Consider the following 14602-nt stretch of genomic DNA (forward strand, 5'->3'; position numbering starts at 1 on the left):
AGCTTTTCACGGCAGAGCTAGCTTACATCCCGGGGATGGACATAGACTACTTTTTATTCCGAAAAATCGAAGAGTTCCCACGGGGTTCTCAAAGAGCCATCCGTAAAACCGATTTATATGAATTTGGTACAGAGGTAGCTTGCGTCCCGAAAATCGACATAGGCAACTTTTTGTCCCGGAAAACAGAGTTCCCACGGGATTTTTAAAAAACCTAAATCCACGACATATAACATAGATTAGGTGTACTAATTAGTGATTACTAATAGACGCGTATTTTAATCCGATCGCCTCAGTGATAGTAACCAGTAACCACCACCAGCCTCTCTCCGCACCAGCAGCCGCGGTGCCACTCCAGTCCAAGCACGGCTGCGACGACGCTCGCACGCGGCACAGCACCAAACAGCACCAACCGCACCAAACCGCACCAAACTGACACTAAACAGACATTTCTCCATGAAGTGATGAACCATTTTTGTTAAATGGAAAATGTGATTCAGTCATATGCGCTGATTTTGTTTTATTTTCCCGGATTTTTTTGAGTGAAAATTTTTGGAGTGGATCCGTGGTGGTTCAGTGATTTGAAAGGTGAGTTTTTTTGTACTTTCAAAATATACCTACTTAGCTTATTTTCCTAAGTAAGTATTATTACAAGTAACACTCTTGCAAGTAACAAGTAGGTACAAAATACTTACCTAGTGCCTAAGCTACCTAATATAGAATTCGACTTTTGGTAAAGTTTTCTTCCATTTATTATTTATCATTAGCATTTTTATGTAGATTTGAGAAAGAAGATAAATGGCGTTGTTTATATACAACTGCCCAAAGAAGGAATGTTAGGTATTTTTCCAGGATTTATCTATGTATGTAATGTAAGTTTGTTTAGTGCACCATATCTTCTAAATGCCTGAACACATTCTGTTGTATGGGTATCGTTAGAATCTTTGCATCATCCTCAGTGACACTGGCAAATTTTTTGAAAAGAATTCAATAAGTCGGTTGTATGGCGCTATTTTAAAATGTTATTTTTACATTTTTCGGGCAGGGCAATCGTGTTTTTAATTTTTTAAATTACGACATGTTTTTCTAATTTCTACACTTACAACCAATGATGTTCTTTCTATTGTAATATCATTGCTTACAACATCGCATGGAAACCGCGCATTTGCAAGCTTTCTTCTGTTAATTATTTTAATTTACCTCCGTCGATTAAAAATGAAGAAATTTTCGAAGTAAGTATAATATTTTAGCTTGATTTATTACTAACGGAACTTATCAATTTTCGTTATTTTTTCCGTTAAGTAGGTAATTATTTCTTTGCGTAACAATTTTGAAGTATTTTAAGGAAATACAGTTTTTCCTATATGTGTAAAATATAGATTAATTTACTACTACCAAAAGTAGTGGTAGTCTAGTGGACTCGGTATCCTAGGTTAGGGATTCGGTCCCGGGCATGCAACTCAAAATCAGAGTTAGCGTTTTAAGCATATTTTATCACTTTCTTTAGCGTTGAAGGAAAACGTCGTGAGAAAACCTATATGCCTGAGAGTTTTCCATTATGTTCTCAAACGTGGTGGACTACGACCCGTTTCATGTAATGTGGTTTGGTGTGCTAACCTTGTACCTCTTCAACCATCCACAATCCCCACACTCATTGTGAGAGGAAACGGCTGATGGGTTGTTGATAATGATGATGAAGTTACTACATTTCAAAATAGAAAATCGCTAGAAAGTCTTTGGATCGCGCTGCATCGGTCGGATCGCAGGAAATTATTGCACGCATTAATATTATGGTAATCCAATGCAGCTATTAAATGTAATGCGCTGTAAACCAAGCGACGGAAACCGGCGTTTAATAGGTATTATAACAACATTGCTTCGCGACAAAACGTCGGGAACTTATTTTACAACTAATTGTTATTACTTATTTACACGCACTTACCTTTTTTATAACTTAAAAATAAACTTTATATAGGCAGTTAAATTGCTGACGCCCGCGTGTATTTAGATTTTAAAAATTACGTGAGAACTCTTTGATTTTCTGGGATAAAAAGTAAACTGTGTCACTTTCCTACAGGTCGTAAACTCTACCCATGCGAATAATCACGTCTAAGTCGTATTTGTTGCTCCGTTGAGTCCGTTGCATTGCGAAGTGGTTGAAGGACAAATCAACAAATCAATAAACCAATTACTTAACATACACACATTTTTGTATTTAAAATATGGGTAACGAGTGATTTTCCTTTGTATTAGATGTAAAGTCTTAAAACTGACTTTACAAAATTCGTAATTTAAGAAAAACACGTCTGCCCTGCCAAAAAACGAACTGAAAAACTAAAATTTCACATTTGAAAATTGCGCCTTACAGCCGGCATGTTGATTTTTTTTTTCAAAAAAATAGCCAATGTCACTCGGGCTAATATAAGGATTCTAACGTTACTCAAAAAAAATCAGGATGGAACCATCCAAATCTGTTCAGGTATTTAGAAGTACCTCGTGATGTAATAAAGAAATTCCCATACACACTGAAAACTCTTACTCTTTTTGGGCAGTCGAGTAAAAAAACTATAAAGTAGCTATTTTCCAAATGGCTCATAATATCAGTTGAGATTTTTTTCTGTCTGTTCACAACATAGGTATTATAACACAACATTTAATTATAAACACAGATAGTCATCCTCTGTAATACTGTAAAAAGTTTAAGTTAGGAGTGCGAGTTCACTAGTAAGTACTAATCTATATACTTACTATAAATTACTAATCTAAGATACAACTACATATGTTTGTATATTATTACTTAGAACTCAGTTAAATCTGTCTGTTCATCAAAATTTCGTTGGACGGCGAGATGGTATGTCGGATGCGGCTGGCTAGTTACCACTTTCTTACCGGAACCAGTCCAACTACTAAATATCTTAACGCATTCTAGCCGCCCGGTAACTAGCGGGTAGGTAGCTACTTACATACTACCAACGATTTCCTGAATTATGTTTTGAACACTTGATTTTACCTAGTCCATTTTTGGAGGAAAAAATCTCTCTCCTTAATCCAATTGGATGACGATCTTGGTGCAAAGCCGTGCTGCCAAGCGATTTAGCGTTCCGGTACGATCGGAAACGAGAAACCGATCGGAGTATGGGCACATGAGTTGGTATGGGTTTAATAAAACGGTCATACCCCTCCAAGCTAGCCCTCTTGCATCTCATACTTACCGTAGGGTGAACTTGTGATGGAATTTATACATATAATGCTCAAAATATGGACACTCGAGCCACACGCGAGCTTTTCTATGGAAACCAAAGCTGTCAAAATTTGTGCTAAAAAGAAATACTTAAGTAATAGGCATTTGTGCCAATACCAAAGATTCGTTACATAAACAATGTTCAGCAAAGCCTGTTTTATTACTTACACTATAATGTTAGTAATATAATATACATAAGTGTTTTATATATTATTATATAACCCAGGTGTCAGATCAGTCAAGCAAGGTGCCAGTGGAGTGACATGGATACACTCACTTAATAACTTAACAGTAACTTAATACGATATCAACATAATATGAGAAGGTATCTACCCAATAATAAATGATTGGATGGTGTTAAATGTTAATCTCAAAAAAATGGTCAACTGCGAGTTCGACTCCTATACGAAGGGTTCCGTAGCATCGCATAAGAAATAACAACAAAAACACTTTTTTTTTATTTTCATGGCTTTTTGACGTTTTTACTATTCGTTGCTATAGCGGCTATAGAAATACATACACATTCTGGAAAATTTTAACCCATAACCGACAAAGGGTCCCTTATTCTTTTCCCTTAAATTTTATTTTATTTTTTAATAGCTTATAATATTCTTGAAGGAATAATATAATTTCTTCTTCAAATCAAAACGATTGAATATCTTTTAGGCAAGAACGCTGTATACACAGCATTATTCCTTACTAAGTATCAAGTGAAATTGCAAACCAGTACTAGTCGATAATAAAAAAATAAGTGCATAAAATACTCATACGATACAATAGTAGAGGTAACACAAGCCAACGACACTTGTTGAAATGTGCGCAAAAAGTGACAAAGTGTCTGCATTGATGGTCGCAGCGCTATTGGAAAGCGCGCCAACAATGCCGCGCCGCCAACTATCGCACTATTCTGTTGTGAGGTAAACATGGATCGTGTAAACAGTGGGTTTTGTGGGCTCGCGTGACTTTCGCTGCGGTTCAAGGGCGACAGATCGCCTACACACGAGCGACGCTGCGACTGTCGTGTCTTAACTAAGCTCTGAAACAAACACAAAATTGTTTTTTAATTCATTTCTTTATTATTAAGAATTGAACATATCTTCTAAGTAAGCGCGCTCCATATACCGCGTTTATTCTTTTCTATCGAGTGAGATAGGTAGCAACCAATACCTATACACCTAATAGAAAGGTGCCTAGAAGGTACTTATTCCCTCTTCTTTTAAAGTCCCCACATTGTGATTGGCGCAGAAAACGGACACTGGAAGAGTATTCCATATTCTAGCAGAGCGATTAGAAACAAGGAAGAGAATCACTATGTAAAAGTTCGTGGAATTGCGCCTATGTAGAGGTTAAAATAGGTTAAAATCGGCTCAGTAGTTTAGGCGCTACGAATATAACATACATAAATATGTCTGGACGTCGGCGTACGTATATACTGCTTATCATAACCCTTGCTTTTGGCTCTGCCGTAGTCGGGTAAAAATGGACGATCTAAAGTGTGTAGATGGCCTTATCTGGCAACATCTCAATCGAGAATCGAGATGAATCTATTGTACTCCTTACTCGGTTACCCTGCCGCTGTCGATCAACAAAACACGTTTGACATCACAATAGAAAGTCAATAATTCAGTACGTTTTATACCTTTTTTGGAATTTTAATTAAACTTAGTTTGATTTATTTTAGTTTTTAATTTAATATTTTTTTACTTTTAATTTAGATTTAAGTTTATTTTATAGAGTTATCAGTTATTATTATGCCTAATAAATAAAATGTGGTATTATTAGATTATTTTTTCTACAAAGGTACCTAATTTGTTAACTAATAGTTTGCTAAGCGTCCGATTCAAAAAACTAAGTATAACTGTACCAAGTGGGGTATCAATTATCATATGAAAGGGCTTTACCTGTACATTTTGAATTTTGACTAATTAGGAATTTATTACTATCTTTACAGATATTTTAGGGAATTTGAAATATTTTTTATGATAAGTAATTAAAAAGTAATGAAGTACCTATTTATAAGTTCAAAAATATCATTAAATATCTATAGAATTGGTTGTCTCGTCTATCTCACGACAATAGCCATAGGCAAATTACTCTTGACCTTTCCCATGGCGACGACGGTCACCATGGCGGGCGACGACCCCGTCTCGAGATGACTTTCTCGACGAAAGTTGTCATCGACGCTTATTAACAGGGAGGCTCTCTCCGTCACTTACTCCATACAATCGTAGTCTCAATTTTCTTTGAATATTAAGCAACTAAAGTCCATGTGCAGACATATTCTAGAAACTAATATCTGTGCCTGTGGTGTCTTTGTGTGATTTTTCTAAAAATATGTAGTTTTGAAATTACAGGGGCTCAAAGATTCGTATGTGAATTTTTAAGACCGCGTAACTTTGAAACCGAATATTTTAACGGAAATCTGGAAAACCACAGGCATAGATATTAGTTCCCGGAACGTTTCTACAAAATTTCATTGAGTATGATGGTTAGTATTCCAATGAGAGAAGAACTACGTTTGTATGGAGCGAGTGACGGAGACACCCCTCTTAATACAGACTTACAAATATCCGGATGCGTATTACCTACATATATTTGCATAACTTTTAGGAATGTTCGATCGCGCAAATATTCTGTATTATGTTGATTTTATAATAATATATGCCTATTTTATGACATTTTTATGTTCAAACATTAGCTGACGCTTGGCACGAGTTTCTTATGATAGAAAGTGGTGATTTAACTTCCTATTCATTAAATTATTATGTTTCATATATTTAAGAGAACATTTCATTTGAAAATAAGTTTTGGTAGATAAGAAAAGTTTTAGGTTATCCACATACTGACAGAATTAGAATTTCAAACGAATGTTCATGAAAGATTCTTATTTATTTATTATTTATTATATGAATTAACTTTAGTTTTAAAATATATTTTTTTTGTTAAATACTTTCTATTTTTTAAATAACATTGTGTTTTTATTAGTTTTCGATATTTAAAAACTCAAAATATCATGATAATTTGAGTTTTCAATTCTGATCTTTTTATTGTATGTATAAGCAGTTATTTTAGTAAATTTAATTTCAACGCAATTTAATTGTACTGAAATCCAAAAGGTCTCTTGCTCGATCTAGTTCTAAGCCTTTTTTCTAGAACATTGGAGGAGAAAGGAAACTACTGTTTAAAACATGCCAAATGCACTGAAAATTACTCAAACTACGTATAAATAATTCATATTTGTATTTCAATTGGTTTCTACAGAATGTACACATACATGTAAATGTAACGTGAGTATATAAACATAAATAAATAGCTATAAATAAATGTATGCTTAGATCGCGTGCGACGCGCTGAGCGGTTTTGTGGCGCAGTGGGGCGCGCGTGCCCATTGTCGGACGAGAACACTCCCAAATAAACATTATAGCATCGTAAACACTAAAAATAGCGTTTTATAGCTCAAAGAAACGTCTTCAGAGTTCCAAGGTGTAGGAATAGCCACCTCATTGATGGCACCTCATGGCGCAAGATCATGGTATATAGAAGTCCCTACAAAAGGTCTACGTCCAGCTGTGGATGTCCACCAGTAGATGTCTATCGCTGCTGGTAACGATGAACATTAAAAATAGACTTTATTATAAAAAAACAATATTTTGTGTAACAACGATTCTTAGTACAACACTTATACTAATAAACAAATGTAAATTAAAAATGTATAACACCCCCGACATGTGAAAGTTACAGTAACTAGAAAAGAGCTGATAACTTTCAAACGGCTGAACCGATTTTCTTGGATTATAGCTAAGAACATTCTCGATTAAGCCATCTTTCAAACAAAAAACTAAATTAAAATCGGATTAATAGTTTAGGAGCTACGATGCCACAGACAGATACACAGATACAGAGATACACATGTCAAACTTATAACACCCCTCTTTTTGGGTCGGGGGTAAATAAATAAATAAATAAACACAATACAAAAGTAACCGTTGTTACACCGCTAGTCTTCTAACAAACTAATGATTTCACGGTCGCGTACTCAAATCGTCCGGACTTCACGACCGTCTTGATTCAGCGTAACCTTAGCCGTTGGGAGTATGTAGTATGTCCAGTGTTACGGAAACCGTATGAGAACAGTGGAGCCGCGCGAATTCCTCGCAAACGTCGACTTTCCGCCGCCCGCCATATCTGGAGCAGCGTATTTCACCGGCGATACATTTCACACTCAAACGTACCACTGCTGAGGTTTTCTACCTTCACTATAAGTACGTACCTACTAAGTACTAGCTTAGTCCATTGAATGTGTTGCTCCTCACTTGACAGTTGATGTTGTATATAAAAACAAAACTACTGCTACCAAAAAATTAACTCAAAATTGAATTCACATTTGAAAGTGGTATACATGGTAATTTCTCACTCGGGATAATGCAAGGATTCCAACGATACCCCGTACATCAAAATCTGTTAGGGCATTTATAAGTTATGGTGGAATTAAGAGACTCACATCGCTACATACATACATGAACCCTGAAAACATTACACTCTTTTTTTTGGGCAGGTGTGTGTAAAAATCATCTATTAAACACTTTCATAATTATAATCTCAACCCATCACCATCGCTGGCCCACTGTTAAGAACATGTGACTTTAGGCCATGGTCCACCACGCTAGCCGTGCGGATTAGGTGAGAAGGTCAAGTATAAAACACGGTTCAAAATTCAAAAACACACACTTGAATATTTAAATCTTTTTATTTCTATTTCTATAGAAATAACTTTTAGAACGGTGCATTTTATAAATCCTTTCGAATTCTGAAGAATTACACAAATATAATTGAAGAGCTAGTGAAAAATTGAGCAAATAAATAAATGATTGATTGAAAACGGTGTTTTAATTACTTAAATGAAAACTATTGAAACTATGGAATTGTACCGTTTTGATTAAATTAAAATTTATTAATTAATAAAAGTAAATATTAATAAAAGTTTATTATTAAAATTTTGAAATTTGGACATAATTATAGCACAGTTTATTCAGTTTTGCTAGTTCAATTTTGTATTCAGCGAGCGAAATCATAAACTTTGGCTCAATTTCAGTACAGTTTCAAGCCGTGCTTGAAAATTAATTCAGATTTGTATTTAGTGGGCCAAAAACGTTCGGATTAAAGAAAAAGTTTTTGATCAGTGTGGTTACACATCCCATCCTTAATTGAAAGGTAGATTGAATTGTTGCGTAATATATTGCGCAGCCCTCGTTAAACGTTAAAGCTGTTAACTACCAATAGATATAGCATGGGCACTGCTATTAAATTTAGATTCGGTAGTTCTGCATATTGAATAGGCTATATAATGGTATTTACGAGTACATTCCAATTTAATATTATGGACTAAGAGACCGTGAGAGCCAGACCTTCGTCAGTTTACAAAAGCTGAAAGTTTCTAGTGTGCGCATTGTCCCCAACACAGGGAGGAAGGATCAGCGATTATGAAGTTTGGATAATCGTGACTTTGGCAGATTACAGGCTAAAACCCGGCCAAGTGCGAGTCAGACTCGCGCACCGAGGGTTCCGTACTTGGGTATTTTTTCCGACATTTTGCTCAATAAATCAAAAACTCTATTAAGCGTAAAAATAAATAAAAATATGTTTTAAGAATGTACAGGTAAAGCCCTCTCATATGATACCCCACTTGGTATAGTTATCTTACTTTGAAAATTAAAACACATTTCTATTATTTTTTACACAAATTCACGGTTTGAAAATTGAAACACATTTTAATTATTTTTTTTCTGTGTGTAACCACAAATTCACGGTTTTCGAATTTATTCCTTACTTGTGCTATAAGAGCTACTTACCTGCCTTTCGTGATTCTAGGTCAACGGGAAGTATCCTATAGGTTTTCTTGACAGACACGACTGACGGACGTACAGACAGACAGACAACAAATTGATCCTATAAGGGTTCCGTCTTTCCTTTTGAGGTACGGAACCCTAAAAAGATCTTTTGTCGAAATATAAAGTGCTTTTTTAGTGTTAGAAATCGCGTCATGCATTACCAGGCACCCATCGTGGCAACCCGCTTAAATTAAATTTAAGGGTCTCACAGAGTCTCTCTCTAGGTAGGTATTACAATTAGGATTGTATCATTAACGGTGAAGCGATATCGCCAGCTCCAAGACTATGTCGTTTATTACAAAATATTTTTTCTCTTTGTTTTACTCTTACTTTCGCTGGAAACCGGATTGGTTTTCACCGACAGTTCGGTGATAGCCTTGAGCAATGGCAGGTTACGTAAGTTATGATAATGAAAAATCTTAACAGGTTTGTTGGTACTGCGTAAATTATTTTCCGGATGGAAATATGATTTGGAAATTAGGCTTGGAAGTTATATGTAGACTTTTGTGATTTTCTCATTAGGACTCGAATTTCCTGTTCAAAGATCTAACTGCAATTGATTATGATAAACTGGTGAAATGGAGAAGTAAGGCTTACAGTTTTAATTTTCATGACTGAAGTTTTCTTCAGCTTTCGTATCCTATATTCCGTTTTAACATTTTTTTTTAATTTGTATACCTCACACCGTAATCAATAAAGCGTAATAGTATTTTGCCATCTTTAATCGCATCCTCCGGTTTTGTATATTCTACGAGTATGAGTAGAATATGTAACACCGGACGACAATCTAACCAATCACAGGTTGTCCTTTACTACGAAGCTGTTAAGTAAATGTTACTTGCTGTACTTAATGTAGAATGTTACCAGCAGTTACATAACTTGTTCGATCTTAAACTGTACTCTACAATATTCATTAAGTAAGTTTTACGACAAATTTTACAGAATATGGCGACTTATAGATCGATTACTCGTCGCTTAAATGGTGCATCAAATTATTATTAGCACATACAATATTAAGTAACAGATAGGTAAACCTTACTACAATTCGAAAGTGGGTACTTATACCTAAAGATATTAATAATAATAGAATTTTAGTCTAATATGACAAATAGGTATAGCACAAATTCGAAATGTTTGCACTATGTAGACAGGTACGCAAGAGCAGATCTAAGATGTATGGATTGAGTATTCAATTGTTTTACCTTCCATAATCATCATCATGATCAACCCATCGCCGCGCCGGTTCACTACGGAGCACGAGTCTCCTCTCAGAATGAGAAAAGTTTAGGAGTTATTACTAAAAAATTGTGGCCGGATATACTTTTTTATAGACGTATTCCTCAATGTAGGTTGTGACATACATACTGCTAAAATCATAACCCTTCCTTTCGGCTTTGCCGTAGTCGGGTAAAAATGGCAAGAGTTGATAATGCGGTGGGTTCCCAGATCCTTCCGCATACATGGTTAATTTACAGTTGCTATCAGATGTCAGTGACAATAACTGAAACTGACGGCTTATCGTGCTCTCCGATGAACGGAGGAAATAAAAAGGCCAAATTCGGACCCCCAAAGTCGGTCACCCCCATCCAGTCACCGACTTGAGTCGACGTTGCTTAACAATCGCAATCGATTGATATGCGTTGTCACAACTAGGCCACACGTCCCTCGCTTTAGCTAAAGTTATACTAGAACCTTTGATATTCAAAGTTTGTTTTAAGGTAAGATAAGGAACTGTGGGACAAAAAACTGATTATTATGTGTTTGACAGAAAGAGTATCAAATATGTCATACCAATTGCTATTCATTACAAATACCATGAGTCACTACTAATTCCGAGATCCAGTTCTAAAACATACTATACTTACATACCTTATATGGAAAATATAATAACATAACCTGTACACACATGTAGGCATTTATAAACCTGCTATACACTTATGTATTTTATTAGCTTACAATTAAACATAACGACCTTTAAAAATAAGACACAGATGCCCGCATGTATATTAAGTAAGTGACATCTTATTAACTGGTTGTACCTATTTCTAGCACAAGCTTATAGCATATAGTATGCATTCGATCCCCGAAATCGTGAAAATACGTCCCGAAGTAGTCATAATAAACTATTTTACGCACTAGCTCCGGCTTCCGTCATCCGAGTTCTCTACGACATCCGTGAAAATATCTCGGATGTGCCACGGATTCAAATCGGACATAATATGACGTTGATGTAACAAAAATATCCACTCAACAGCTAGTATAAATATAATATAAAAGTATGGGGCAAAAGACATGTTGAAGATTGCAAGCTTTTGAACTTTTGAGATATTAGACGCAATATTTTTGTGTTTATGGCCAATAATAAGGTTTCCATAAATTGAATACATTTATTTTAATGACTATATTATAATAATTACATCCTCTATAATCTATTTATTATTTTTAATTAATAAAAAAATCTATAAATACTAGTATAGTGGGCTTTACGCGTGATTCAGTGTAAAAGACTTCAACGCGCTCCAGTCAATTTTCAAGTATACACTTTATAGCTTAGTTTACTTTGTTTTAGTGAGTTTAAATAAATTTAAGTTAAAAGGTAAGATTTCTATGACTATTCATTTTAAGATTTGTCATAAACTATTAGATTTTTGTAATTTTTTTACTTTAGCAATTTAGGTACCTTTAGGTCATAATTGTTTATGAATGTTACTGAAGTAGGTATAAATAGTAAAGTAAAAGATATATTTTTCACTTCGATTATTGCGTTATTTAGAATTTATTTCATACCTACACATAAGCTTAAGTGTAGTATATGGTTGATTTGGTATACCTATACTTACTATAAGCTGCGTAGGTTGGCCGTAGTAAGCAAAGTGCCTAATCTCAAAATGTACTTAGTCACTACACCTACGTTCCAATTATTTTGACCTTCAAATAGAATTTATTCTATAAAAGGCTCTATGCAATTACGTAGGTGCGCCTCAAAGTTGATTTTATTCACTTGTGGGTACTTTGAACAGGTTTTAGGATATTTTGTGCCATAAAGATAACAACGTCGTCCTATTCACTTTAAAAAGCAGTCTTGAGATTCTACTTGGATAAGGGTACACCGAGTTTTGATCTTAACAATATAGAACTATAAAAACTATAACTATAAAGAATATATAAATATAAACTATAAGAATATATAAATATAAAGAATATAGAACTATAAAAACTATAACTATAAAGAATATAGAACTAACTACATAAAATATACTTAACTACATACTAGATATAGCAAATGCCCGCGACTTCATCCGCGTAGGCTTAAGTTTTTAAAATCATATACATATTAATACATATTTCACGTACAAATACCAAATTCAGAGCTAGTAAATGCACTTGAAACCTGTTATACTAATTATTTAATAAATATTTTCTACATGTAAGATGTAGCATGTTTAAAAGCCTAGAACTCTATCTTCGGATGCTAAATCGGATATTACCTAATTTATATGTTTTCTAGCCAAATTAATTCAATCTAGAACGGATTTTCCGATTCAAATTTAACTATATCGGGTAATGAAGATATTTATGGTTTTAAATAAAATTCACGCGTTAAATTAAACTAAATTAGGACAACCTTTTCCTTTAAAGGGAATTATTAAATTGTAGATTTTACATATAACTGACGATTTGGTATTTACTCGAAATGTAGATTTTCCGGTTACTTTTAATATCGAATAATTATACAATTGTTGAGTGATTATACAATTATCTTAGTGACAAAGTTGCATGGAAACAATCGGACTTTGCATTCAGCAGTTCCCGATATTATGTACCTATTGCATATTCGCATATTGTAACATATTGTTTTTTTTGAAAAGTTTTTCGTTAACACTTTTCAGTATAATCTGTTTACCAGACCGGTGGTAGAGTCCTGGCATAGAATATTACAAGAAACAGTTTACGACCTTTAGAGCCTCGATAGCTCAACGGTTGAGGAGCGGACTGAATTCCGAAAGGTCGGTGGTTCAAACCCCACCCGTTGCACTATTGTCGTACCCACTCCTGGCACAAGCTTTACGCTTAATTGGAGGGGAAAGGGGAGTTGTAGTCGTGATTAGCATGGCTAATATTCATTAAAAAAAAATCTGCCCACCATATACCTATGCGTCGTTGGTCCTTGAAAATGAAGATAAAGCGAGATAGATTACCTTTCATAATTGAGTTTGTGATTCAATTGGCATAAGACACTCATCACCCTGACATATCTATTCACTGGTGTGCTATTGTACGCCCATTGTTTGATAACTGCCGTGGATTTAGACCATAACCTTCCATTTGAAAGGCACAAGCCCACGTGGGAGCAAGGTGAACCGCCTCTACATCAAATATTCTATACACTGTGGTTTTGTACGTATCTGTTACGTGTCTACTACTGAATAAATCACTTTATTTTACACAACTGATAGGTATATGATTGAGTCCTACATAACTTAAATAAATAAAGCCTTCATTTACAAATCATTACGTTCAATCAATGCAATTTCAAAAGTGCAGTAAAACATTATTATGTGTTACAATTCTAAGTAAGTATATGATATTAATTTACACAAAATAGCTGTTTTATGATTAAAAATAAAATAGCACAATTTGCGATGTTGAGTTTATTATATTACCAGCTGATGCCCGCGACTTCGTCCGCGTGGATTTACGTTTTTCAAAATCCCGCGGAAACTCTTTGATTTTCCGGGATAAAAAGTAGTTTTTGTGTTAATCCAGGGTATAATCTATCTCCATTCCAAATTTTAGCCAAATCCGTCCAGTAGTTTTTGCGTGATTGAGTAACAAACATCCAAACATCCACACTTTCACATTTAAGAATAATATTATTAGGAATTAGGAATTCGGATTAGGATCAGGGTTTTGCACTTCATGTAAATTCAATTAGTTATTGAGTCTTACATAATATAGGTACATATAGGTACCAGTCTGAGAGATAGAAATACACAAATTAATTATACTAACACGTCTAAAATCTAATTGGTGAACTAAAAACAGGTACAGGACATCCCTGGATTTTTCCTAGTAGAGGTTATTTAGGAATATAAGTTCTAGATGTAAAAAGAAAAGGCCTGTATCACTGTATACTGCTCAGTATATCAACGCTCAGCCTAATCCCTTGAACCCTTTGTTAATGTAAACATGCAAAAAAGCCGATTTTTTTAGTCAGAAGCATGCTGTATATTTCGTAATTTTTAATGTTAGGGTACCGAAACAAAAAGTGGTAAGTAACATTTTAATATTTTTACCTGATCAACCCATTTCCGCCCCACTACTGAGTACGGGTCTCCTCTCAGAATGAGAAGGGTTTAGGCGATAGTCAGCCACGCTGGCCCAATGCGGATTGGCAGACTTCACACACCTTTGAGAACATGGAGAACTCTCAGGCATGCAGGTTTCCTCACGATGTTTTCCTTCACCGTTAAAG

General features: G+C 34.8%; 1 protein-coding gene across 1 annotated transcript in view; it reads left to right on the forward strand.

Annotated features, from left to right (window-relative positions):
- The first annotated feature begins 371 nt into the window (after positions 1-371).
- LOC123865373 overlaps positions 372-14602 on the forward strand; it is a 49899-nt gene continuing 35668 nt past the window's right edge. Inside the window, exon 1 of the mRNA XM_045906370.1 lies at positions 372-585. The gene's annotated coding sequence lies outside the window, so the exon portion shown is untranslated. The remainder of the gene's footprint in view (positions 586-14602) is intronic.

The sequence above is a fragment of the Maniola jurtina genome, chromosome 5 (assembly GCF_905333055.1).
Source record: "Maniola jurtina chromosome 5, ilManJurt1.1, whole genome shotgun sequence".
In the NCBI taxonomy this organism is placed as follows: Eukaryota; Metazoa; Arthropoda; class Insecta; order Lepidoptera; family Nymphalidae; genus Maniola; species Maniola jurtina.